We start from the raw sequence: 27998 nt of genomic DNA on the forward strand, positions 1-27998 counted from the left end.
GTTACATCTTTCTAAGCTTTGGGCCTCTACAGCTATTCACAGGACCCTGCCCAGATATTTCTTCACAATTATATCTCATAGCTAATTCTTCTCAAATGGCTGCAAACAGGCATTTAATACAAATTAAACTTTTTTTTTTTTTTCAAGAACAGAGGTCATTTATGTTTTGGATAGTTAGGGATGGGTTACATAGAGTTTGTGGCAAAGTCTGATTAGATGGTCACCAAATGGCTTTCCATTTCTTTCTAGGGCATGTAGCTTCCTCACATTTCCCAGAATTCTTCATAGTTAGACGGGGTATGTGTTATACTCTATCTTTGCGCCTGGCCCATCAACAGTTCCCATACTTTCTCTTTCCCTGAGGGATGACCTAATGCAGAGCATCCAGTGGAGGACTTCAAGCCCCCACAGATGTTGAGTCATTATATAGAAGGGACCTGTGTCCTTGAATGTTTGTGTGGAGCAGAGCCTACCTGACGGGCTGCATTGAACTGTGGTACGTCCGAGAAAAAAACCTTTCAAGTGTGAGGCCCCTGAGATCTGAGAGTTGTTTACTGCAGTAATTAATTACCCTGTCTAGTACAAACCACTTAGCTACTCACCATTTCTTTTTCCCTAAGAAATGTGCATTTATGAAGCTATTTAGATGCCCTAAATACCTCCACTAAAGTTCAAGGGTTTGAGGATCACCACAAAGTGCTTGCACTTTTGTGTGGCATTTCCAGATGCATTCTTCCAAAATTAGTGTTATTTCCCCTTTTCTGACAACATGGTGGCAAATTTTTACTTTTTTAATGTAACCTGTTGCACAGTATTGAAATTTATTGTTATAGGTGTAACTCGACAATCTTAGGTAAAAGGGGGGGGGGTTATTCCATATTAGGAAATGGGGGAGGTCATCTTCCAAGATGGCCACCATCAATTCCTCTCCTCCCTGTACATGCATGCTGCTCCACTAGTCAAGGGGTGGAATCTATTTTCCCCTTCCTTGGTATCTGGACTGTGGCCTGTGATTTGCTTTGCCCAACAGATTGTCAAGGATATGACGTTCTGGGACTTCTGAGCCCAGGCCTTGAGAAGAATGGCTGCTTTAATGTCTTCCCTCTTGGAAGCCAACTGCCATTTGAGAGGTCTAACTATCCTGAGACCACCTTGCTATGAGAAAGCCCCAGGTGACCATGTGGAGAGCCCACTTGGGCACCAGAGGTGAGTGAAGGCTTCTTGGCCCTTCCAGCCGGCTCAAATGCCAACTGAATACAACCAAATGGCTCAGAAGAACTACCAGCTAAGCCCAGTCAACTCACAGAATCATGAGGAAAAAAAACCACATCGTTTCTGGTTTAAGCCACTAAGTTTTGGAGTGGCTGGTTACACAGCAACAGATAACTGAAACAGGAGGGAGTTTCGGTGTGGTTTTGACCAGTTAAGGAGAGAATTGTAGTCTCCCATGGGACTGCTCATTGTGTTTTGAGTCACGAAGGTGGAAACTTGGCTTTCAAAGAGATCTGAGAAAGGTTCTTTATGCTCAGGGGCATGTTGTGGCCACTTTCCCATGCTTATACTTGAGCCTTGGCAAATATTTCCCTAACAGAAGTTTTTTCAAGTGAAAGTAATTATTCACTCACTTCTCTGTTCCCTGCCTTGGGCCACGAGCTCCTTCCGGGGTGTGGTCGTATGTCTTGGGCATAGAGCAGGGCCTCCGTAAAGTTGCAGGCTTTAAAGGTTTATTGACTGAGTCAAGGCTGGGTGAGAGGATAAGGAAGCAATGAGGAGGAGCCCTAGCTTTACCCCAATGTCTCACCTAGAGGTCAAAAGAAGTGGCTAAATGAAGAAAGATTCGGTGCATGTGGACAGATGCAGTAAATCGATAAATATACCACTGCGTGTTGCGAAAGGGAATTCACTTGCCACTCAATAGAAAGAGAAAGAAGTTCCTTATCGTGAGGCCAGAAACCACTGTCCGAGGATAAAGATCAATCAAGTTGCATTTCAAGCACTTACTGCTCTTAGTGCCCTTTTCTTGAGTAATGATTTAGCATTCATTACACACAGTGTGATGACCTCCGGGCACAAACCACAGTGGGGTTGGCCCTGAACTTGGAAAAGCAAATGTGAAATGGGGCACAACCTAGACAGAAATAAACCTGGTGGAGAGAAAATACACGGGGGCTACTGCTTACCTGTTTTGCCCTACACTCTGGGCACACTTAGCTTTATTCTGATAGCCAAGTGAAGCTTGTTCAGTTCATCTATTAGTTTATAACAGAGCCAGAGGGGTTCCTTAATCTGGGACTTTGTGAAGATAATAAAAAGATTGGCTGAGAAGAGATGAACCATGCTATGGAAAGAGAACTATATCCATTTTAATATTGTTAAATAAATACTTAACCACAAACTCCAAAGAATACACTGTAGGGTTGTGTTATAATGCCCAGGTACTGCTTTTTAGGGAGCTGATCAGAACTTCTGGTTAATTTGACCAAAGGAGCCAGGTTGGTATACTCGAAATTTACTGATCGTTCTTCCTCCCTCCCTCCCGTCCTTCCCTTATTCCTTTCTTCCACCCATCCATCTATTCACCCACCCATCTATCCACCCACCTTCCCATCCATCCTCCCATCCGTTCACCCTCCCTCCCATCTGTGAAGCTTCTACGGTGTATCAGGCACTGTTCAGGATGCTGGGGAGACATTTTCAAGCAAGACAAAAACAGTCTCTGTTATCTTGATGTTTGTGACCTACATGTGTTTTTTAGAATTGAGTCATTCAAACCAATTTACAGTTGAATTTCTTGCTGGGAAAATAAACTAACTCTCTTTGAAATCCACCAATGAACTGTTTTCTTACCTACAGGATTCTGCTTCAGGAAAAAAGAAATTGTCTACTTACGCAGCTTGAAGAAGCTACCTGCCTAATATCCTACCTCAGTCCCAGTTTTAAAGGTAGGTAACTTTAAAAGAGAAAACTATACCTAATTATCATGTTATAATGGCGTGTCCATGAACTTCATCATTCCCTTAGCTTGTTTTTCCTCCTACTAAAACTTAGGGCCAGACGTGGTTGTAAACACAGTGGGAAAGCGACTACATTGTATTTTTAAGAGGAGCTGCTAATGTATGATTCATGGAATGTGAGAAGAATCAAGCTTGGCTGCAGAATAACGAGTCTGAAGTCAAATTCATCCAATGATTTTGTGATTTAATTCACAGCTTCCGAAGTGTATATATCCATCTCCATATGCACATGGATATTTTTATTTTTTTAAATGATAGGAATATTTTTATTTATTTATTTTAAAGATTTTATTTATTTATTCATGAGAGACAGAGAGAGAGAGGGAGAAGCAGAGGGAGAAGCAGGCTTCCAAAGAGCAGGGAGCCCGATGCGGGACTCGATCCCAGGACTCTGGGATCATGACCTGAGCCGAAGGCAGACGCTTAACCGTCTGAGCCACCCCGGCGCCCCGATAGGAATATTTTTAAAGATTTGGATACTCACCCCTGCAAAGCCGTCCATGACCCCCCCGGCTTTTTAGCCCTTGGAGACTAGCCAGCATGTCATGCAAGTGCGTTTTCATTGCTACTGACTAGCTTCTAGAAATGTGTGGTGGTGTCTATTTCGTCATTGAATCCCTGTCCTCTGGCGCAGCGACGGGAGGCACGATCATCAGATGCAAGGAAATAATTGAATAATGCCCTTTGTGATTTTTCCTATCTTGTGATGACTTCTTTTAATCACAATTTTATCTCCTGATCTTGACATTTCAGCTCTGGTTTCTCTAGATCTGAGGGATCTTTGAAGTTCATTTTAACCCGATTTCCCCTGAGGAAATATATCTCAGTACAAGGCGACTCAGTTATCCCATGTGACTTGCCCCAAGCCCCATAGCCCTCCGGAGACAGTCCTAGTCCACCGGTAACACGCACAGGGAATTTTAATGCACAGTTAATTGGAAGGTTTTTACCAACCTTTGCCCTTTTACTTGCCCAGATAGCACGGTGTGTACCATAGAAAATAAAATTTTAAAAGCTTGCAAAACTAAAAAATAGGTTGTGACTTGTCATATGTTCTTGTGTTGGAGTCTTCATTATTGTACAAGATCAAAAATTAATGAATGAATGCACTTATTTAGTGGTTCATTCTTCTGCCTTAGAAAAGAGTTGGAGGCAGCCTGAAAGAAATGGGAGCTCTCGGGACGCCTGGGTGGCTCATTCGGTTAAGCGTCTGCCTTCGGCTCAGGTCATGATCCCAGAGTCCTGGGATCGAGCCCTGCATCTGGCTCCCTGCTCAGCGGGGAGCTTGCTTCTCCCTCTGCCTGCCACCCCCCCTGCTTGTGCTCTCTCTGAGCATACATAAATAAATAAAAATGGGAGTTTTCTCTGAAACCTGACAATGACCAGTGTGAAGAACAAGGACTTAGCGATAAAGTAGACAATCATTCGCCACGAGTTTCATTCAAGTTGCTTGTTCTTGAGGTTGAAAGTAGACCTCCATATTCAGAAATGTGGTGTGTTCATATTTTTCTGGATCTACCTGTTGCGCGCAGTGAGGCGCACCTGTACGTGGTAATAAGGGAAATGATCCTCGTCAGTTGACCTTGCTCAAAAACATGGTCAACGGAAACTACAAGAAAGGAAAAACTTGCTTCCTTTCTGGGTGGGAGAATAATGAGTCATCATATTCCTGTGATAAATAGGATTATCAATTCATAAACTCTGAGTAATAAGTTTTCACTTGTTAGGAACTAATGACCCATTATTTTGCTAATGAGAAATAGTACCTTCTAGTTCCTGGGACATACAGCTGCCAGATTACACGTGTTGGCATCTGCTGGTCTCTGACCACATCTCTTGAATGTGTTTTGCTTATTCCAACACCGCCTCTAAAATGGAAGAAATACTGGCACCTTCTACCAACAGCCGAGGAGGCTGGTGTCTTCTTCAAGGCAGGTATGAGCTTGGAATGCATGATCTGTTTGGCACAATTCATTCACGATAAGCCACAGTTGGCCTGGTACAGATGGCCGGACCTTTTCAAAATGCAAAAGGTCATCAGAGCCCGGCTCTCCTGAAGCTGAGCTGGGCACAGCCATTCACTGCTGGAAAGGTCCTTCTCTCTGTTCTCTCTGGAGGAAGTGGACTGTGTCACTATTTGTTTGAGGCCTCAGGTTCAGAGATGAAATATTTCATGAGGTTGAGCCCCTGGTCTCTCATCCAAGGAGTTTATTTTGGCCCTTAGAGTACGTGAAAGTCTGTCTTATGAACTGATTGCCTCTTTTTTTTGGCCTATATTTGCCATAAGAAATGAATCATCAAACATAGACAAACCTGACATCATAAAATTCATATTTTTATATTTTTTATTTTTTAAAGATTTTTATTTATTTATTTGAGAGACAGAGAGCACGAGCAGGGAGAGGGGCAGAGGGAGAGTGACAAGAAGACTCCCCACTGAGTGGGGAACCCGACACAGAGCTCAATCCCAGGACCCGAGATCATGACCTGAGCCGAAGGCAGACGCTTCACCAACTGAGCCACCCAGGCACCCCATATTCATACACTTTTAAAAAAGAAAGAAAGAAAAAAAGAGAAATCTTTGTCCATAGATTCTTAGCTAATATTTGTTAAAAGTAGTTTTCTTTCTGTGTAACCTACAGGCTCATTCTTTCACAGCTAGTCACTGTTTGGGGGTTGATGAATGTTTTCAGCTCATGAACCATGTGCAATTTTTTCCCCACGTCCTGCTTCCTGTATTTTACAACCGCATCCGGATATTGGACATGCTGGCTCCGGGTCTCATCTCCAGGCTGGAAATTCCATTAGCACCCTGGTGTGGGAGTTGGTGTGCTAGCTGTGTCTCTTAGACAAATGTAGGCCTGTGGAGTCTTTGTCTAGAAGGCTGGGCAGGAACTTAACGGGTAGAATCTGGAGAGGGGATGGACCGGGGTGAACCGGCAGGAGACCAGAGTTCCAACTCCAGTAATTGCTAACTTTATGACTTTGGACGAGTCACTTAAAACAATCTGGCCCCTACCTTTTCCCCCATAAAGGGAAAAGGTTGGCTGTGTCTTCCAACGGCCCATCAGTTCTACGATTCTGGTTTTTAGACTCGCACCTATCTGGGGTCACCCAGAGTGGAGGGTCTACTTGTCTGGAACTTTGCAGCAGAAATTCACAGTTCCTGCCCCGGTACAGCACTACTCTTCAATTTGGAAGATGTGCGATATTATCATGTTTCCCAAATACCAGTCTTTTCCCTACAAACTTCCGATTTGTGCCACAGCCCTGTCCTACCTATATTTTTATTTACGAGGTGTTTTTTCTTTGAGTTGACCCACTGTCTAAGACTTAAATTTATTTATGGAAACATTGTGTCATTTCACTAAAGGGATACACAGGTTGGTACTGGTCATAGTGGAAACAACTACAATGACCAGGAAGCATTATCCAGGGCTAGCGCCTTTCTAGCTATGGAGAGAGGACTCTGGTGCCTCCCGCTTCTCTGCCTCCCACAGACTGGGAGCAAAGTTGGCTTCCAGCTCACTGCTGAGCATGCACCCCAATTTGGGAGAACTAAACACAGGGTGACCTTGGGGTCCCACTTGGCTCACCACAAGGTCGGCTCAGTGCAGATTCTATTTAACTTCTGCTCACCATTGAGCACAACCCTGACTAATGGGCGATAGAAACATTCTGGTTCTCTAGAAAGACTGTTGGCTCAGGGTCCTAGAGGGGTTCAAATCCTGCCACCAAAGGGGGAAAAGTCCCGTGCGTCTGCTATTTCCATGGTGATGCGTTCTTATGTCTCTGATGAGCATTTCCCTTGTCCCAGAGTCAGGTCTCCCCCCACAACTGAGAGCGCCCCAGAGAGGAGCCCCCACCTCGCCTTCTCTAATGCACGGTGTGACCCCGGGTCGGGTTTGTGCAGGGGCCCCATCCACACCCACGACTGGCACCTCCCTCGGACATTCAAACCCAGTGCCTTCACCTTCAAGGAGTCAGGTGGTGCGAGTCCTACGTGGTGTTGCTGTGGCAGGAGCCTAAACCGCCAACCACCGCTGGGATGAGCTCTATCAACTCAGAGTTTTGAACATGAATTCTTGCTGCCAAAGAACCCACATCCCACGTGAAACTTCTTTCTTTTTTCCCCCAGATGAAACATTAAAAGAAGACAGTGGCTGCCCCGTTGTCTTTCAAGGGCATTTATGAAGCCGCCATCTATGGTTGCTCATCACAAAATGTTATCTGAAGCAAGCAGAGACACAGGCCATGTTCTCCGGGGGTTCTGATGGGAAACAGACTTGCTTGGCGCTTACACCATAGACTGTTCTAGATGCTGTCTCCAAAATGTTTCCTTCTGGTCCACGACTTTTGGTGGTAATGACATTCACACATGGAAAGGACCCAGCCCCTCTTCTTCAACCAAACCCCAAACTTCTGTGGTCTTAGCCCCAGAAAGAAGATCTCTAGAGGAGGTGGCTGGTGGACCAGGCACCCCTGAATCTTCACCCTGGGTTGCTTCTTTCCCCTGGGGTTCTCTCACCCGATTTCCACACTCACCACCATCCCGCTGTCCTTGGAAAATATGCTGGTGCCCAGGGGACATCTGCCCTCCATCTTGGTTCCGCCTGACAGAAGTGAGAAAGGCTTTATGTACTCTGAACATATTTAAGAGAAAAAAGGAAACAAAATAAAGGAAAACACCAGAATTGTAACTTGGAAAAGACTTGACTAAATCCCAAGAGAGCTAAAATGACGTGGATGCAAAAACACATGTGTGATGACTCCTGTCTGAGAAAGCTTCTTTCCACGGCCCAGAGTCTGCAATCATTCTCTGTTGGCCTTGCCTGAAACCCCTGCTCCCTAGTGGATTCCTCCACGGCAGCGCTGCTGACATTCGGGGCTGGATAATTCTTGGCCGCCCCGTGCACTCTAGGATGTTGAACAGCCTCCCTGGCCTCTGGGGTAGTTAGTGTCCGAACTGAATTAAATTGCAGGATACCCAGTCGATGTGGAGAATGGAGAATTGGGTGTTGCTGGAGAAACGACATATGATGTCGTTGGGCCATTGATGGGATCACTAGGACATCCAAAACGAGAGATCTCCTGCTTCTGGTGAGAGTCTATTTATGGTTATGTATCAAAAGGTATAGCGAACCTCGAACAAAGTGTGTCAAGCCTGATGGAACGCTTAGACAATAATAGGATGTTGATGGAGCATCATTATGATGTCATCGAATGTAATTGTGCTCACACAGATGGCAACATTAATTCTCCTGATCTTTCGGATGAATTCGCTATTGCAACAACTGATTAAAATTGCTGGCTTCCCTGGTGGTGTGGATTATGTATCTCTATCACAGAGAATTTCCTGGCAAAATAATACAGTGTTTTTCTTAAAATATTTTAAATGGTTAGACAAACTGGGAGGACGAAACTCCTTTGAGAGTGGCAGTTGTTAGTTAAAGAAATAAGGGACATGGTTGGCATGGAGGGCGGGGAGAAAGTGTCCTTCCCTTGGGTGAGGGTGCTGTCTCCGGAAGAGCCTCTCCAGGCCCAGTGGGCTGAGGTCTTTGGGTCACCTGCACCACACCCTGACGAGTGACACGTTCCTAACACGAGACTCTGTCAAGGTGGTCGGGAACCTGGTTTTGCCCCCTGTTGGCTGGGGATCTTGACTGTGACAGTATGGCCACTCTTATTCCCGGTTTCTGGGGGCTGAGTTTCCTATGGCCTGCTATAACAAATCACCACAAACTTAGTGGCATGAAGCAACACAAATTCATTAACTTACAGTTCTGGAGGCCACAAGCCTGAAAATGGGTCTAAAATCAAGCTGTTGGCAGGGCTGGAAGCTTCTGGAAGCTCTGGAGGAGAAGCCCTTCCTTGCCTTTTCTGCTTTCTTGGCTCATTGGCTCCTTTCCAGCCGGCAAAGACATCACTCCAAAATCTGCTCCCATCGTCACTCTCTTTCTCTGACTCTCCTCCTTTCCTGTTGTAAGGACCCTTGTGATGACCTTGGGCCCATTTGGATAATCCTGGATAATCCCCCATCTCAAGACCCTTAGCTATATCACATCTGCAAAGTCCCCTTTGCCATCTAAGGTAACACCTTCTCAGCTTTCAGGGATTAGGATGTGGACATCTTTGGGGGCCATTACTCTGCCTGCCACACTGCGGACTGCACGGAACAATCCATGATGGAGTTCATTAGCCCAGGACCTCAGGAACGTGAAAAAAGGAAGTGTGGCGCATCGCCAAATGCAGCTATGAAAACTACTCCACGAGGACCTGTTGTTCATCTCCGGGTCTTATTCATCAATGATCTTAACCAGGCAGCTGCCAGAATGGCCTCCATTTTGATCTGGTTTGGATTTGTCTCTCTCTGTCCTCCCACTGCTGCTGAACTTCTCTTCCGAGAGCTCAAGAAGGGGCGTGTGTTTAGAAATAGGCCAGGATGTGTGATTATTCTGCTTCCTTGCGTTCTATAGCGCTCAGAACCCAGAGGTGCTTAACAAGTAGGCATCGTTACAGGTGGTGGTTCTGTTTATAGTGCTTTGGCAGAAGTATTGGTTGGCTGTCCGTAAACCAAAATTGTAGATGTCCAAGGTGAATGCCAAATTCCCGGGGCTCGGGGGCTGACGACGGCTGCCACGGTCATTGCCCTGTGACCAATGCTAGAGACTGGCCAGAAGAGAAGGGACCAAGTTCTGTTGTTACTCCCGGGGATTAGAAAAAGCATGTGTGGTAGAGTAACAAGCACACAAGAGAATGGGCTACAGGGGAGATATATTTAGACCTAGGTGCTCAACCAGGGTTGCATATTGGAATCACCTGGGAAGATTTGTTTATTTATTTAATTTTTGGCTTACGTGGGAAGATTTAACCAACTGAGCCACCCAGGCGCCCTCTTACGTGGGAAGATTTAAACAGTGGCCTTGCGAAGCCTGCACTGCTGGAGTTTTGAAGCTAACCGGTCTGGGCATCCGAGTTTTCAAAGCTCTCCAGGTGATGCCAATGTTCAGCGAGAGCCGAGAACCACTGAGAGGAATTTGAGCTAGGCGGTGCAGAGAGCCCCAGGTGAGGTACTCTCATACTCACAGAAGCCATCTACACGAGGGCCTGTGCCTTCGAATCTCGGCGGTCTTGTTAAAATCCAGGCACTGATTCAGCAGTTCTGGGCTGGGGCCTGAGATTTTTGCATTTCTAGCAAGCTTCTAGATGATGCTAATGGTGCTGGTCCAAGGACCAGAATTTAAGGAGTGAGGATCTCCCAACCCATTTTACAGAGGAGACAGTGGGCGCCCGGGAGCATGGGTGAGTTACCAAAGGTTTGTGGCAGAGTTGGAAACAGGATGGAATCGCCTTCCTCCCCATCCAGTGACCATCCCATGCCACATGTCTGTCTCAATTGAGAAAAAGATTCACCAGTGCTAGCCATCAGCGAAAATAGGGCATCGACTGATTATGTAAACATTATCAAGATTTAGCAACATGAAAAGAGGAAAATCATGATAGTGTGGATCAGCCATAGTAATTGTTTATGAGCAAAATGGGTATAAGTTATTTATTTGCTTAAGGGACCAAACTCTATGTGTATTCAAGTTTTTTATATATATGATTTTATACATATATACATAGATACTTTTTTCCTTTATGAAACACTATTTTATCTATTTAAAAATTTTTTTTAATTTATTCATTTTAGAGAGAGAGAGCACGGGGGGAGGGGCAGGGGGAGAGGGAGAGAATCTCAAGCAGACTCTGAGCTGAGCACAGAGCCTGACGTGGGGCTCGATCTCACGACCCTGAGATCACGACCTGAGCCGAAACTAAGAGTCAGACGCTCAACCGACTGTGCCACCCAGACGCCCCATGACACACTATTTCAATGAGAAGAAACCCTGATGATTGTCAGAGGGCTGAGAGTGAGATGGGCCTCTGAACGTCACACATCAGCTTGGTCTTCCTTCCCCATGGACACGGCTGTTTAAGGCCAGGAGCCCTCAGATGGACACGTGGGTGGCTCTGCTGCTGGGGGTTCTCTGGTTGGTCTGTCACCACCCGCAACACATTCTTTCCTTCCCTTCCCTTTTCCTTCTCCTCTTCTTTTCTCCCCCTTTCCCTCCTCCCTCTCTTCCTTGCTCCCTTCTTTTCACTCATAAACATTGGAGGTGTACCCTTAAAAGTCTTTCTCCTCCAACAACCACCCCACCTAATTTGGTACAAATATTTAGAATGGCTAACTCTGTTTTTTAATCCTTTGTATTTTTCGTAAAATTTTTTTTATTCAAGTATAAATAACATACAATGTTATATTAGTTTTAGGTGTATGGCATATTGATCCCACAATTCTGCACATTATGAAATGCCCACCATGATAGGTGTAGTTACCGTCTGTCCCATACACCAATATTACAATATTATTGATTCTATTCCCTATGCTGTACTTTTCATCTTAGAACTGTTAATTCTTTTTTTTTTAAGATTATATTTATTTAGAGAGAGAGAGGGGCACCTGGGTGGCTCAGTCGTTAAGCATCTGCCTTCGGCTCAGGTCATGATCCCAGGGTCCTGGGATCGAGCCCCACATCGGGCTCCCTGCTCGGTTGGAAGCCTGCTTCTCCCTCTCCCACTCCCCCTGCTTGTGTTCCCTCTTTCGCTGTGTCTCTGTCAAATAAATAAATAAAATCCTTAAAAAAAAAATTAAAAAAATATATATATAGAGAGAGAATGCATGAGGTGGGATGGGGAGGGAAAGGGCAGAGGGCGAGGGAAAATCCCAAGCAGACTCTGCGCTCAGCGCAGAGCCAGATTCGGTGCTTGATCCCATGACCCTGAGATCATGACCTGAGCCGAAATCAGGAGTCGGACACTTAACTGACCGCGCCACCCAGGCGCCCCTAGAACTGTTAATTCTCGAAGCTGGGCCAGTGAAAAGTGAGGCAAAAATCAGTGTTGCCTCCTTGACCCTTTTGCAAATGGCCTCGTGGAAGGAGGCAGGCTGCGCTAAGAGCTTTACATCCTGGGCGAGAACTGGCCCCTCCACCCATTGCCCTTCACCCTTGGACAAGCCACTCAGACCTTTACTAACCCCATGGGTTAGAAGGGGGCGATAAGATTATTTTCTAAGGTTGTTGTAAATGATAATTCAGAGAAGAATGGAAAATTCTTCCCCAAAGGGGCTGCTGTTGTTGTTTGACTAAGGTGGGCTCTGATCAGGACCGCCCCTTAAACAGCGAAAAGACCCAGTCAAGAGCCAAAAGGACTCCATCAGGGAGTAAGTGAAGTAAAAGGAGGACCGTGGCTGGATTTTGTCATCATACGTGCCCCTGAGAGGACCGAGTGGCCTGGCGTGAGACGTACTTGCTCGGCCAGGCCAGTGTCCAAGCTGGCGGGCCCGGTCCGAGCTCCGGTGGGAATAGCATTTCTGCCGCCAGCCCGTGTGCTTGGGACAATACGACTCATGAAAAGCAAAATGAAAACTCACGTTACGTGACAAATCACCGCTCAGAGATGGTGTTTATTCTGCAGAAATGACTCGAGAAGGAGTGATGAAGAGAACGGATCGGATGTGAATAGAACCCTGAAGCCTGTCGTGCCAGGGGCCGCTCTCCTCCATTTCAGTGGCATTTGGGAGGCTGTGCTCCTCCATCTTTTATCTTCCGGTTTGTATTGACTTGAAGCTCGCCCCACAGCTGAAAATAGCGATGGCAATAAAATGTGGGTTAGCCTGAAGATCATAACCCTGAAAGCGGCTCACGACCAAAACGTTTTCTGGTGCACTTTTTGTATTTTTCTTGCATGTCTTGGGTTCGTCTTCTGAAAAGGTGCAGTTTGGATGTTGTCCAGAGGTGTGAGAAGCGCCCAAGGATCGTGAGTGAGGAAATGGATCATGACATTGATTGTGAACCCTGCCGTAGGCATGGCAACAAGGCGAGCTGTGTGGATGATCCCGAGCCACTTGCTTAAGAGCCGCCTGGTGAGCTTGTTACAAATGTACATTCCAGGGCCCTGTCTTTCACCCTTACAACTCAGTGGGACTGGGGTTGGGTCTGGGAAATTGTATTTTGAGAGTTCCCCTGTTGGGTTATTTTCTTTCTTTCTTTCTTTCTTTCTTTCTTTCTTTCTTTCTTTCTTTCTTTCTTTCTTTCTTTCTTTCTTTCTTTCTTTTTAAGATTTTTATTTATTTTTTTGAGAGAGAGTGAGAGCAAGAAAGATCACAGAGAGGGAGAAGCAGACTCACCCCCGAGCAGGAATCCCGACGTGGGACTCGATCCCAGGACCCCAAGATCATGACCTGAGCCGAAGGCAGATGCTTAACTGAGCCACCCAGGCGCCCCTCCCCTGTTGGTTCTATAGCTTAACTAGATTAACCACGTACAAGACCGCATAAGGACGCAGGATCCCCTAAGACTAAGTCCAGGATCTTTGGTGAAATATTATTGATTGGTAATCAAACTAGATCAAGAGGGGCAGTGAAATTTTGGAAAAAAGTTAGTGGTTCTACAGAAAGGAAAACAGCTAGTGATTCCTGACTACTTATTAGGGGCCAGCCACAGTGCTGAGAGCTTTATAGAGTTTAATCCTGGGCATTTATCTACTTGTTTATTTATTTTTAATTTTTTAAAAAAGATTTTATTTATTTATTTGAGAGAGAGAATGAGAAAGAGAGAGCACGAGAGGGGGGAGGGTCAGAGGGAGAAGCAGACTCCCTGCTGAGCAGGGAGCCCAATGTGGGACTCGATCCCGGGACTCCAGGATCATGACCTGAGCTGAAGGCAGTCGCTTAACCAACTGAGCCACCCAGGCGCCCTTGTTTATTTATTTTTAGCAAATGAGGAAACCAACAGTCAAAAAGCTGATGCAACTTGGCCCAAGTCCTACAGTTACAAGTGTTGGAAGTAATGGTTCGATCACATATCTGTGTCACTCCACAGTTCAAAAGGGAGGGGGGAGAGAGAAAGCGGTGCCCCCACCCCCCAAAGACATGCAGTTTTTCTTTGGAAGGAGGTAGATGAATTTATATACAACTACTGCAAGGAACTGACAAAAGGACATAAGATGATTTTTAGTGGCTGTTAAAATTCTCATTATGTTTGGGAGGAGGAATCTTGTTAACTGATCCAGAGAAACTTACTCTCAGGGAAAAACTATAATCAGATCCTAAATATTTGTGTGACTCATTTTGTTTGGTTGACACCGAAGGCCAGTGTATTTTCTTGGAATAGCCTTAAATGTAATAAATTGATGTTTTGAATATAATATTAGCTGCATAATTTTATTCTGCTTTGTTAGCTTATGCTAGCCCAATAAAATCTGACAATGGAACAAAAGACCCTCCTTAGGGTGATATTTTAATTGTCATAAAAATGTCATATAGATTAAGGGGCCAGCTGAGCCTTTATAGTTTCTCAGGGACTAGAGAAATCATTAAAAAAATGCATATGCTATTTCCAAGATAAAATACTGGCCATGATTCCAGCCATAATGTTCTTTTTATGTGAATTTTGCCAAATACAAAGCCATGAATTATATTAATTCCCAGAAATCATCTTCCAAAAAGCTTACATGAAATATTATTTTTTTTTCCTTCCTCCTCTTTCCTCTTTCCTCTCTGCCTGCCCGCACCCCCCCCCCCGCACCGCTTTTTATTATGGGGAATTTTGAATTAATACAAAAGCACACATAATTGTAGAAAAAATCCCGATACCAAAATGTTTATTTCTGTAGCAATTTCTGCCCCTCCGCTGTTGCTACATTTTGAGTCAGACTTTGATTTCTGGCAAGCTTTTCCCTCAGCAGTTGAGACATACATGATGAATGTGTCAGCTATGGTTGCCTCCCTCCTTGGAGTGTCTAGGAGCCCCTCCTTGGCCAGGAGGAAATACACAGAGAATAGAAGACTGGGGTACATGAGAGTCTAGAGTCATTGGCAAACTATAGCTTGCAGGTCCAACCCGGCTGCTACCTGCTTTGGTAAAGAGAGATTTCCCGGAACCCAGCCACCCCCGTTCGCCGACTGTCACCTAGGCTGCCGCCCCGAGACACGGGCAGAGGTGGATGGTTGTGACAGACACCGTATGGCCCGCAAAGTGGAAAATACTTAGGGAAAAATGGTCTATCCCCTTCTTCAGAGGAACTGTTGTTCAGACAAGGGTATTAAATTATATCAGCATCTTTGTTGGTCAGGGTCTAGTCAGAAAAATTGAGCGCCCGCCAGAATGAGAGTTGAATACTAGAAACGGGGACCCAGGCTGAAAGAACATTTACCATCTGGAATTCGCTGGTCATCGCGGCCAAGGGAAAGAGAGCTATCCATGGCTCTTCAAGCTTCTGCCTGCAAGGGACGGACACACATCACATCTGCTCGCATTTTATTGGCCAAGGCGAATCACATGGCTGAGCCTTCAGAGGAGGCACGGAGTGCAATTCTACTATTGCTCGGAATATTTAAGCCCAGCACTCCCGAAATCCACCGTCTGCATGGGATGAGTGCTCAAAACCCAGATGAATCAGTGCCGTAAGCAGACATACACACGCACACATAAAATATTGACTCTTTTCTCCCTAAAGGGATGACAACATTTCTTTTTTTTTTTTTTAAAGATTTTATTTATTTATTTGACAGAGAGATCGAGAGAGAGCACAAGTAGGCAGAGAGGCAGGCAGAGGGAGAGGGAGAAGCAGGCTCTCCGCTGAGCAGGGAGCCCGATGCGGGGCTCGATCCCAGGACCCCGGGATCATGGCCTGAGCTGAAGGCAGACGCTTAACCGACTGAGCCACCCAAGTGCCCGGGATGACAACATTTCTAATATTTTAACTGAGTTGCAATCTTGCACTGTATTCAATACACTGAAGACTTTGCTGAGGAGTTTCTCTCTTAAGACTTCAAATGCCTTTCCTCTTTGTCAATGTTGCATATATAAATCACTGCATTTGCGAAAAGAACAAAAACACACGTCTGTACCTGATTAGAATTCTTTTTGTTTTACCCAGACTATTAAAAGAGACTTAAAAAAAACATGAGTTGTGGAAAGAAACAAAACAATGGCACTTGCATATAGTTGGAGCTTGGAGTAAAAATTCTACGTGTTTTAATTTGCAGGTCCTGCACCAATTACGCTAAGAGGCAGAAGAACTTTCTCTCTGCCAGCAGCTAACTCCTCTCAATTCCCATGAACATTTACTAGAGTCTGTGGCGGCTGAAGTGGCGACAACACGTTTTCGGCATCAGTCTGTCCTTCCTGTGAAAAGCTGTGCTCTTCTGAACATGGTTTGTTCACTTCCCTCCTTTTGGCAACCAATGGTGAAGAGAGGGAAGGTCAGGAAAGATGTAACTATAGATGAGGGGTCATCAAATTAGGGTCCTCAGGCCAAATCTAGCTTACTGCCTTGTTTTGTAAATAAAGTTTTATTAGAACATACCCTAGGACCCAGCAATTGCACTACTGGGTATTTACCCCAAAGACACAGATGTAATGAAAAGAAGGGCCATATGCACCCCAATGTTCATAGCAGCAATGTCCGCAATAGCCAAACTGGAAAGAGCCGAGATGCCCTTCAACAGATGGATAAAGAAGATGTGGTCCATATATACAGTGGAATATTACTCAGCCATCAGAAAGGATGAATACCCAACTCTTACATCAACATGGATGGGCCTGGAGGAGATTATGCTAAGTGAAATAAGTCAAGCAGAGAAAGTCAATTATCATATGGTTTCACTTATTTGTGGAACATGAGGAATAGCATGGAGGACATTAGGAGAAGGAAGGGAAAAATGGGGAGGGAGAATTGGAGGGAGAGATGACCCATGAGAGACTATGGACTCTGAGAAATGAACAGGGTTTTAGAGGGGAGGAGGAAGGGGGGATTGGTCTGCCCGGTGATGGGTATTAAGGAGGGCTCGTACTGCATGGAGCACTGGGTGTTATACGAAAACAACGGATCGTGGATCACCACATCAAAAACCAATGATGTATTGTATGGTGACTAACATAACATAATAAAATTAAAAAAAAAATAAAATAAACAAAATAGATTATACCTTGAAAAAAAAAAAGAACATAGCCGTGTTCCGTGTTCACCACGTACATGGTGTTTATGGTTGTTCTTTGGCGGCACATTTGAGTAGTTGTGACAGACGACTGGCCCCCAAAGCTGAGAATATTTACTGTCTGGTCCTATGCAGACCAAGTTTACTGACCCTGCTTTTACAGTCTTTCTCATCTTCAGAAAAAGGTCTCTACATAAATTATGTGCCCACGTATGAAGTCACGTAAAACCTCTCAACCAGTTACAGAGCACGATGCTATAACACATTAGTCCTATATGGATCTTAGTCATCATTACTTTTGGTAAATTGAATATTTTTCTTCTTGATCTTCCTGTTTTCCACATGACACCTTTTCTTCAGCCCACAGAAAACTCAAAAATGTTCTTGGTTGAGCATTATTCTCTCCATCTTGAAAGGTGTTTCCCTACTGCTTGCATTTTGCTCCCATTTCCTTGATAAATCCTTCTCTGTCCCCTTGTCCCCTCTCTCTTCCACATCATCCTGTAAACATTGGCATTCCCCACTGCCCTGCTTTGAATTTCTTCTCACTTCACCTACCTCACTAAGTGTCAGCCAGTCATTCCTGTGCTGTCGACTGCAAACATCTCAAAAACTCTGCTTCACACCCAGACCTTTCTTCCGAGGTCTAGACCCTCAATTCCAGAATTGTTTCTCCTGGACATCTCCACTTACGGGGGCCTCAAACCGTGCATGTTCATAACTGGACTCATTGCCTTCTCCTCTAAGCCTGGGCTCCCTTCTGTCTGTCCTGTTCATGTATGCCCTTCTCCTGTAGCTAGAAACTCAGGAGTCCACACTGATGTCTCCTCTACCAATTGGCCACCAAGACCCACTGATTCTATCTTCTAAATACCCCCAAATATGTGGCCTCCTGTCCATGTCTGCTGTCACTTCAAACTCTCATCATGTCTTGTCTGAACTGCCTCTAAGTGGCTTCCTGGTGACGTCCATCCTGACTCCACATCACTTGGTACCCTGCACTGACACCAAGCCACCTTCCTCAAGCCAAATTTGATACACAAATATACTTGAAATTCTTCAGTGTGTCCTCATCACCTTTAGGGTTCTGTCCAGACATCTTGGCAAGGAGTTTAGGTGCCGTCATGACATGGCTTTTGCTTAGCTCTCCAGCCCGATCTCTCAACCTCTGGGCTCCTGGCTCAAGCCAGCGCATACCTTTGCCCGTGGTGTCACCTCCGACCTCAGCGCTTTGTCTATCTTGATGCCACTTCCTTCTTTTATTCATCCTTTAACTTTGAGCTCAGGAATCTCCTCCTCCTCTTATCTATACAAGATGATAGATGTTAAGTAAACCTATTGTGATAATCATTTCACAAAATATATAAATCAAACCATCATGCCGAACTCCTTGTACAGTGATGTACGTCAATTATTTCTCAATAAAACTGGAGAAAATATAAATTTCTGTTAGAAATAGTACTGGTGGTGGGGCGCCTGGGTGCCTCAGTCAGTTAAGCATCTGCCTTTGATTTAGGTCATGATCTCAGGGTCCTGGGATCGAGCCCCACATTGGGCTCCTTGCTCAGCGGGAAGTCTGCTCCTCCCTCTCCCTCTGCCCCTCACCTCTGCTCGTTCTCTCTCTCTCTCTCTCTCTCACAAATAAATAAATAAATAAATAAATAAATAAAATCTTAAAAAAAAAAAAGAAATAATACTGGTCGCTAGTTTTCATATCTGTATACCAACCCGGGCTATCAATATGTCCATCTATATAATATACACACCTGTGGCATTATATATAATGTTTTATATATATGTGTGTGTGTGAAATATGTGTGTGTGTGTGTGTGTGATATGTATATATATATCTCACACACACACACACACACACACACGGCCCAAGGAGGTGGCCAGGGAATGTACACCTTTGAGAATTTTTTAAGTTAAAATTTGACTCTAACACTTAAGGTTTCTTTAACATTGAGGACACAAAAATAGTTCAAAAATATTAAACATTTCCCACCGATGATCTGCTTAATTGCTCGTGTGCAAAGATTTCAACTCCGTAGACTGCCCGCCGATTCCGCTTTCCTCCCACTAACCTGCTTTGGTCTCCAACATCTGCTCCCTGTGACTGACCTCCCATCGTGTGGCTCATGGCCTTTGCCTCCCCACCTGGCCCCGACCCTGCGTCCATCATATGGCTTTTAGTCAAAGAGTGGCTCATGCCCTGGTGCTCCCAGACACGCACGTGCGCACCTCCATCTCAGCCCCACAGCCTTCGGTGTGCAAACTGTGCATGTGGCAGGCAGATCTTCTTTTCATCGGCATCAGGTTCAATGCATTTGTTGCATAAAGGTCACTGGAAGATGCCCCGCTCAAAGACTGGTTTCCTGGTCGCTGATATCATCCCCTCTGTTTCCCAGGTTCAATTTGAATCACGTTCAGCCAAGTTGAAATTCTCTTTAACAGTTGGGGCCAGGAGGAATCAGGATGAAGAAACAGACAGTTCTTCAGTTCCCTTTTCTTAAGCAGTAGAATAAATGCCTTCACTGAAATCTGTTGGCTGGTGAGGTGGCCGAAGTAACAATTTGTATTGTATTTGCAATGATAATCATACTCGTAAGAACTGATAATGTTTATTCTGGACATACTGGGACAGGACTTTGACATGGATTATCTCATTAGTTCATCTTTGTATGCTAGTAAAATGGCCAAAACAGCCATTTGAAGGAGAAGAAAGGGAAAACTGGCTGTATCTCTCTCTCTCTCTCTGACCTTTAAAAATATTTTTCAATTTTATAACTTTTTATTTTGAAATAGTTCAAAACTTACAAGAAGTTGGAAAAGTAGCAGAGAGTTCTTGTATATCCTTCACTCAGCTTCCCCAAAGAGTATCTTCCATAAAGATACTGATTCATTGTCACGACATTGTGTGTGTGTGTTTCTATGAAATCTAATCGCATGCGTAGATTCGAGAAGCCATCGAAGTCAGGAAAGGGAATTGTTCCATCACCACAAAGAAACTCCTTCTTGTTACGCCCTAACTACTGCTGACCTGTTCTTCCTCACCATGATTTTGTCACTTCGAGGTGGTTTTATATGCAAGGAATCACATAGCGTGGAATCCTTTGAGATTGGCTTTTTCACGCAGCATACGCTTGAGATCCATCCGAGTCGGGTGTATCAGTATTACTTTCTGCATCCTTTATTAAAAAGAGACTTTTTTTGCAGGGTCCTAGCTGGAGCGTTCAGATTTCTGTCAACAGCTGCTCAGTTCGTCGGCAGGTAACCGGCAGGGTCCCCTTTAGGCAAGGTCAGCCGTCGGGCAAACGGGGGGTCTGGGCGGTTTGTCTTTGCCTCTCACCCAAAGTATGCGATCTTACTTCAGCACCCCGTCTTTTCTTTCCCTCCTTTCCAGCTGCCTCTTGCTTGGTCTTAGGCCCTGAGATGAGCATCTGTGATAAGGACTTAGATGCAGGTTATTTATTTGAGAGGGGATTGCAAGAAGCAGGAGGGAGGAAGGGAGGGTGGGGAAACCAATACAGAGCATGTGAATGAGGGGGTTGTAGCTGTGGCCACCTAGGGCTCAGTCCTACCGGGGACTCCTACAGAATGGTATAGAACGTGCCCCAGAATTGCCATTCTGAGACAGGGGAGGTGCAGGCATTTATCCCCCCATCTCTTCTTAGCTGAGGGTTGTTGTTCCAAGCACACGAACCCCCTACATTTCTGGACGGTACCCGCTCAGGCGGATTAGTGAGCTTGGGCTCTGCAGAGACACTCCCCTCCAAAGCCAAATGGAGAGACACAGCTCAGTGTTGGGGCAAGAGAGCAGCGGTGAGCTGGGGAGCCGGCCGCCACCCAGGCACAAAGTCAGATGGGGGCGAGACTGAGATGTCTCCAGAGCATCCTTGATGGCAAGAACTCTCACGCTGATTTCCACATTCTCTGAGGACCAGCTCAGGACTCTGCAAGAGGCTGTCTTCTTGCAGGTATGGTTACCAGACTATTCTGCTACTCGAGTTGTTCGAGCAGCTAACTTCGATTTTTTTAATTTTTATTTGACAGAGAGAGAGAGAGCACAAGCAGGGGGAGCGGCAGGCAGAGGGAGAGGGAGAAGCAGGCTCTCCACCGAGCAGGGAGCCGGACATGGGGCTCGATCCCAGGACCCCGGGATCACGACCTGAGCCGAAGGCAACCGCTTAACCACCTGAGCCACCCAGGCGTCCCTCGAGCAGCTGACTTTGAAAGCCTCTAATTATTTGGAGGGATTTTATCTATGTAATTAAATTAATTAAAACCTAAATCTCTATTTCACCCTGAGTAGCTTCAAATTAATTTAAATAATAATTTTTTTCACCCCAGTGCCTTATCCAAGTTCCCAGACTGCTGTTTTTCTAAACAGTCCTTTGCCAGGGTGCTGGGGGGCACAGCTGGTTAAATATCCGACTCTTCATTTCGGCTCAGGTCATGATCTCAAGGTCGTGAGATCGAGCCCCACATCGGGCTCCGCACTCAGTTCAGAGTCTGCTTGAGGATTCTCTCTCTCCTTTTCCCTCTGTCCTTCCCCCAACCCAAAATAAATAAATAACCTTAAAGAGTCCTCTGGTTTTTTGCACCCACTGCCGTGCACTAGTACTGTGGTTTATGTGTTTATCTGCCTCCTCCCTTAACTTCCTTGCTGTCAAACCTTGGAGTGTTAATCTCTTTGAATCCTGGGCTATTAGCACAGCGTCCCACGCAGGGCTGGGGTCAATAAATGTTTGCAGCTGAGGTTGGGGATGGAGGCGGGAGGTACACTACAGAAGGAGGTTTCCTGCTTGGGCCTTCAGAGGGCGTAAGAGGGGGATCTTGATTTTGGTCCCGGCGGCGAGGCAGTTCCAGGCGAGGTAGAGGGAGAAGAGCAGGGCTGTGGAGGTCAGGGTTAAATCTCAGGTAAGTGACTTTATGGAAGTTGCATCGACAATTTACACCAACATTCTTCTCGCCAAAAGACTAATTGGCTCATAGGGGTTGGGTGAGGCCGGAATGCCGTAAGGAGGGAAAGACAGGTCTGTTGTAGCCGGCGGTTGCGGCTTCCTCCTGGCTTCATTTATGGCCTCGTTGGTAGGCACCTCCCAGACCTCCATCCACCTCTCCGGTTGTACCCTTTTCCTGTTTCACCTTACGAACAATGTTATTAAAAACAAACTAGCCCAAAACTTAGAACCTTCAAACAATGACTTGTTATTTGTGACAACATGGTGGGTCCAGAACTGGGGCAGAGCTCAGTTGGACCGTTCTCCTCCTGCGTGTGTATCAGCGAGGGTCATTCATTTGGCTGCGTCACAGGGCAGCTTGGCGGGGCCAGAATGTCCCAGAAAGCTCTGCCTCTATGTGCGGGGACCTCGGTGCTTCTCCACTAGGTCAGTTGGTCTCTCTCCCTCTCTGCCAGTCTCTCTGGAATAGTTTGGTCTTCTTTGCAACATGGTGTAAGAGTTGGGGCTTTTCCCAGCCAGGGTGGTCAGACTTCTAACACGGTGGCTGATTGCCAGGAGGAAGGAAACTGACGCTGTCAGTATTATTAAGACCTGCGCTCAGAAGTCCCAGAATGTGTCTTCCACTACAGTCTTATTGGCCAAAGTGAACCACATCCAGCCGGGACTCAAGCGGAGGGAAACGGAGTCATCTCTTGCAGCATGCACATATGGGGGTGACAGAGCTGTTGGGGCCCTCTCTGGAGACTCGTTATCACACTCATCCACGTAGGCGAGTGGCAGGAGTGGGCTTGACTCAAGGGAAGGCAACGCGAGGCTGTCCGGGAAACTACCATGTGGCCTGGCTTGATAGAGCCACCAGCCATTTTCTGGAGGATTGGGAGTCAAAAGCAGGGAGGGATGGGGAGAGAGAGAGAGAAAGAGAGAGAACGAGCACACCGCAGAGCTCAGCTAAAGGGGAGAGGATCTGTGAGAAAGAGTAGGAACCACGAGAGACCACAAGTGAGTTGGAGGCAAGGAGACGCAGAGAGAAGGGGAGATACTGAGGCACAGATCGAGACTGAGAGAGGCAGACAGCGTTCCAGTCCTCAGTGCTGACTGGAAGCTTTCAGTTCCAGGGTTACTCGCAGTTAGTCCATGTGTGTTAGAAGATACCCCTTTTTACCTGAGATAAGCAGGTGCATCTCTTGTCTTCATTTCCAACAAAATGATTCAGGAGATGAGTTTGAATCCCAGATCTGCCACCTACTGGCTCTGCGTCCTTGGGCAAGTTACTTCTGTGGTTCATTTTTCTCATCTGCAAATGAGAATAATAATTATGCCTACGTCACATGGCTGTTTTGAGTATGACAGCATTTATATTGTGAGGGTTAATACATTTGCAAGCTTGGAGCAATGCCTAGCATGTAACAAGCACGGTGTACATATATATATATTTTTTGAATAAGATAATGTCTGGGAGTCGTGGGTTGAGTCTCTTTGGAAAACAAGTAAGGTATTTCATTGGGAAAAACACATTATTTTCTTCCGTAATCAAGGCAGATCAGTCCTACCAGGCTGTTATTATGTGCCACTGAACTGAACACATATATCCTGAAAAATCTGGAGCCAAGTTGTCTACGAGGTTAGACAAAACTGTGGGTATAGTAAATCACATAAGCTGAGGCATCTTGATCCTTATCAGGAATTTAGAGCTTCTTTGAGCTTGCTCTGCACTCTTTTCTCCATCCTTTATCTCCCTGCTCACTTCTCCCCTTCTCAAGATAACCCAATTTATAGAATTGCCTCAATATGTGCCGGCTGACATGACATTCAGAGTGGAGAAGAATGCCAGAGAGACCCAGTTGTAACCTGTTGATTTATGGTCGGTCCGCTTCACTGTCGCTCTCTGAGTTAACATCAAAAGAGCGGATGAAGAATGCAATCACGCTGGGCAAACAAATATACTGTTGCAAATGACTTTGCAAAAAAAAAATTTTTTTTTTCTTCTGGCCATGTATAAAATGAGCTAAAAGTGGCCCTTGGTGCAATCTTTCAAATACCTTCAGGCCCTGCACCATATGTTTCCTACGCTTCCTTTTATCACATGTGATTGTATGTTATAACACACAGCCATTCCAAAGGGGAACCAGATGGCTGCGTGTTTCCCTGTTCGGGAGTCCCCGACAAAAAGGCAGAAGGAATCTGGGGCTATATTTGGTTCTGATGAAACTGACAGGCCGTTGGAGGTGATAATCAGTGGCGTTTAAGGAAGGCTCGCATTTACGATAAGAAGCCTAGCGCTCAATCACGTCTGAATGTGTGTTTAATGGGCATACCTTTGAAAAACGGGTTTAATGTATTCCTTTACATCTGCTCAGTTTGAATATGTCAAGACAGGCAATATTTTAAACTAGTTTTTCTTTTTGAAATACACACGTTTCAGAAAAAGCAAATAATTTCTTAGAAAGACAGTTCAAAAGGTGACCAATTTTCAACTCTTGTTGAGGCGGCTAGAGAATCACTTGCTCAGTAAAAAAGAGGGGGCTAAACTGGAGAGAAGGAAGTTGGGAGGGAGGCGATGTGATGGTTTTCTCCATGCAGTTGAGGGGGTTCTTGCGCACACCCAGCTTCACGGAAAACATTTTGCCCTTAGGAGTGCGATGGGGCAATCACAATGCTGTGCAGTTGGTCATGCAAATTGCATAATATTTCACTGTCTTATTTGCACTGCAACAGTCTAAAAATGATGAACATTTCAAGATGAAGCACAAAAAGAAACAAACTCTGAATACGTTGGTGGACGGGGCTGGTGATTGAGCCGTCGCCAAGTTATTTCTGCATGTTGGCTCTAGGCCCACCTGCCCATCACAGCATTGGTTCATGTGGCACTTTGTGCCGTGGCCTTTTAAAAAGTGGTGATGTTGTTAAGTACTCTGGGGGTAAAATACAGATGTGTAAAAAAAGTGCACAACTTAAAAAAAAAACGGCGTGGAAGGAGAAGAGGTAGGATACGAACACCAGATTCTGACAACAGTGGCTTATCTTATCACGATCTCTGGACTGAAAGCCCTATTCTCTTCTTGGCACCCCCAAACTCCAGCACTTGCTGGAATGTCCTCCACACCCCTTTTGTGTCTTGTTCTCTCCCTCTCCCTTTGGGGATCTCCAGCCTCTGATGCTCCAAACTCAGCCATCCAACCCCATCCAGAAAGCTCCGGCTCCAGTCCTCATAGGCACTTTCAACTCAAAATGGCCCAAACTGGACTGGGCGTCTCCCACCTTCTCTCCCCACCTGCCCTTCCCCCTTGACTTCCTTTCTTTGCTGATGGCCTTGTGACTTGTTCCAGGCTGCAAGAATCGTTCGTCTAAAATAGAAATCCGATCATGGTATACCCTCAGTCGAATCCTTCAGGAGAGTTCCATGTTATTTCAGATGAAGCTCAAACATCATAGCAGGGCCTAGACGCCACCCCCCGCCCTGTCCTTTCTTCCATGCTTGTCTTTCCTTTCTTGTCCCACGGGGATCTGTATCTGACTTTGCAGTTCCTCAAACAGCTTGCACACTCATTAATGTTCCCATCTCCCCTTTCCTCATTTGTTAAGAACTGCCCATGTCCTGGCATTTCCTTTCTTTTTTTTTTTTTTTTTTAAGATTTTATTTATTTGACAGAGAGAGACACAGCGAGAGAAGGAACACAAGCAGGGGGAGTAGGAGAGGGAGAAGCAGGTTTTCCGCCGAGCAGGGAGCCCGATGCGGGGCTCGATCCCAGCACCCTGGGATCATGACCTGAGTGGAAGGCAGACGCCCAACGACTGAGCCACCCAAGGGCCCCTGTCCTGGCATTTCTTGGCTACTGCCTTCCTGCGAGTTCTCGTTCCAGGCTGCGAGTTCTCGTTCCAGGCTGCGAGTTCTTAGGTCCAGTTGGCAGTATGGTAGGAGTCCACAATGAAGGAAAGACATCCCCGAAAAAGGACTGACACATGGGGGATGCTCCCGTTTCACTCTCGCCGGGCCAGAGGGGAAGCGGTAGGGAAAGTGGGCAGGGCGGGCAGGTGGCGCTAGCATTGGGGTGCAGCCTCCGAGGTCCCATGGGCAGATGGGTGGACAGACAAAGGGCCGTCCTGGAGGAAGGACCAAAGAGCAGAGAGTAGGCAATCGCTAATCTACTTTCTGTCTCTATGATTCTAAACATTTCTTTTTTTTTTTTAAACATTTTATTCATTTGTTTGTCAGAGAGAGAGAGAGAGGGAACACAAGCAGGGGAAGAGGCAGAAGGAGAAGCAGGCTCCCCGCTGAGCAGGGAGCTCGATGCGGGACTCGATCCCGGTAACCTGGGATCATGACCGGAGCCGAAGGCAGACGCTTAACGGACTGAGCCACCCAGGCGCCCCTCTGAAGCTTTCTAAAAATGAACTCACACACTCTGTGGCCTGCTGTGTCTGGCCTCTTTCATTTAGCATCATGTTTGCAAGGTTCATCCATGTCATAGTATATGTCAGCACTTTATTCCTTTTTGGCTGAATGATATTCCATTGTATGGATAGATCACATTTAGTATATGCATTCATCACTTGATAGACGTTGGGATCATCCCCCCCTTTTGGGTTTTATGAGTAAAGCTGCCATGAGCCCCATTTTACAGGCAAAGAAACTGAGGCTCAGAGGGGTTAATTAAAACACAATAACTTAAATCTATTGCTTTTTGAACCAGAGGGACATAGATCTAAAACTTCGCTTCATCCCTTACTAGCTATGTGACTTTGGCCAAATGATTCCTTCCCTTTAGCTTCCATAGGCAATACAAAGCTAGAGATACATCATCTGACTGTCAGTGTCGGTATGAGGACTCTTGATGATTCATGTGAAAGACAGCTTTGTACGAATTAAGGACTTCCATGAAGAGTACTGATGGGCCCCTTCACACCTGGCCCATCCTAGGGGCCCAGTCGCTAATGCTGAATGAAGAATTACATAGCACAGGATTTGAATGCTGATTTGGCCACTTATCCATGATGTGAATTGGAGCCAGTCATTCGTCCGCACAGTTGGGGACAGTAGCTGTCACCGTGGTAATAAATGAGGTCAAGGGCAAGATTCAGCAGAGGTCCTAACACATAGGAGGGTCTCGGCCAGTGTTCGTTCTCTTTCCCTTGGTGTCCACTCGGCATTCCTTCTTTTAGTGCAATGCGGCACACAACTTAGCCCTTGGAGTAAGCTTTCAGCTCTGCACTTATGCTTACCCAGAATTTTTCCCTTTTGACTTACATGATATTAATATTCTATATTATTAGGAAAAGAAGAGCATTAAAAATGTAATTTCGGAGCCGCTTAGTTGGATAAACACACAATGTGTTCATGAAACATCTTGCTTGTCACCCGAACCTTTACTTTCTAATTTTTGCTAAAGCAAACTTTTCTAGAATCAATGCTCTAAAAATTAAAGGCACCAAGCCGGCCAGCTTTTGCAGGAAGGTCGAAGTGTAAACTGATGCTCTGGTGGTCTCGAGGTTTCTACTTAGCCCACAACAGAGGCCACGTCTGAAGGCAAAGTCTCCACTGTGGGTTCCATCCGTTTTGCAAGGAATGAAGTGTAGGTCAGGGGTCGGGGCAGGGTGAAGGAAAATGTCTTTGAAAGAACTCATCGGATGTCACTCAGGGATTATTCATTTACTGAAAAGTCTACCTTTGGCCTGGGGATTTGCGGAAGGTAGAATTCGCTAGCTATTTCCTTTGAACTCCGCATCCAGGCATCCAGAGGACTGCGGGCTCACCCCCGTGCGGCGACCCCTGTGTGGCGGTTTTCCACACCTGATACCAGAGACACGGGTCTGCTCTGGCTCTTCGGGAAAGCCCAGGGGTTCAAGGATGAGGAGAGAAAAAGATGCGCTTCACAGCACGTTGGTTTTCAGTTGCTCTTACCCCATCATCAGAGTCCTTTACCGGTAAGGAGCCGAAAGCCACGAAGACCATTTGGGATCCCGTGAGAAATGAGGTGC

The 27998-nt window shown here is 45.8% G+C and overlaps 1 long non-coding RNA gene across 1 annotated transcript; it reads left to right on the forward strand.

Moving 5' to 3' along the window:
- The first annotated feature begins 242 nt into the window (after nt 1-242).
- On the forward strand, nt 243-27988 carry LOC135361901 (uncharacterized). The gene is made up of 7 exons (XR_010406030.1): nt 243-496; nt 1031-1206; nt 2854-2942; nt 7153-12667; nt 12830-12981; nt 16108-16275; nt 26789-27988. It is a non-coding gene; the product is annotated as an uncharacterized LOC135361901 (long non-coding RNA).
- Nucleotides 27989-27998: the final 10 nt, after the last annotated feature.

The sequence above is a fragment of the Mirounga angustirostris genome, unplaced genomic scaffold, assembly GCF_029215605.1.
Source record: "Mirounga angustirostris isolate CCGP_5_RB_7025 unplaced genomic scaffold, mMirAng1.0.hap1 SCAF_11, whole genome shotgun sequence".
In the NCBI taxonomy this organism is placed as follows: Eukaryota; Metazoa; Chordata; class Mammalia; order Carnivora; family Phocidae; genus Mirounga; species Mirounga angustirostris.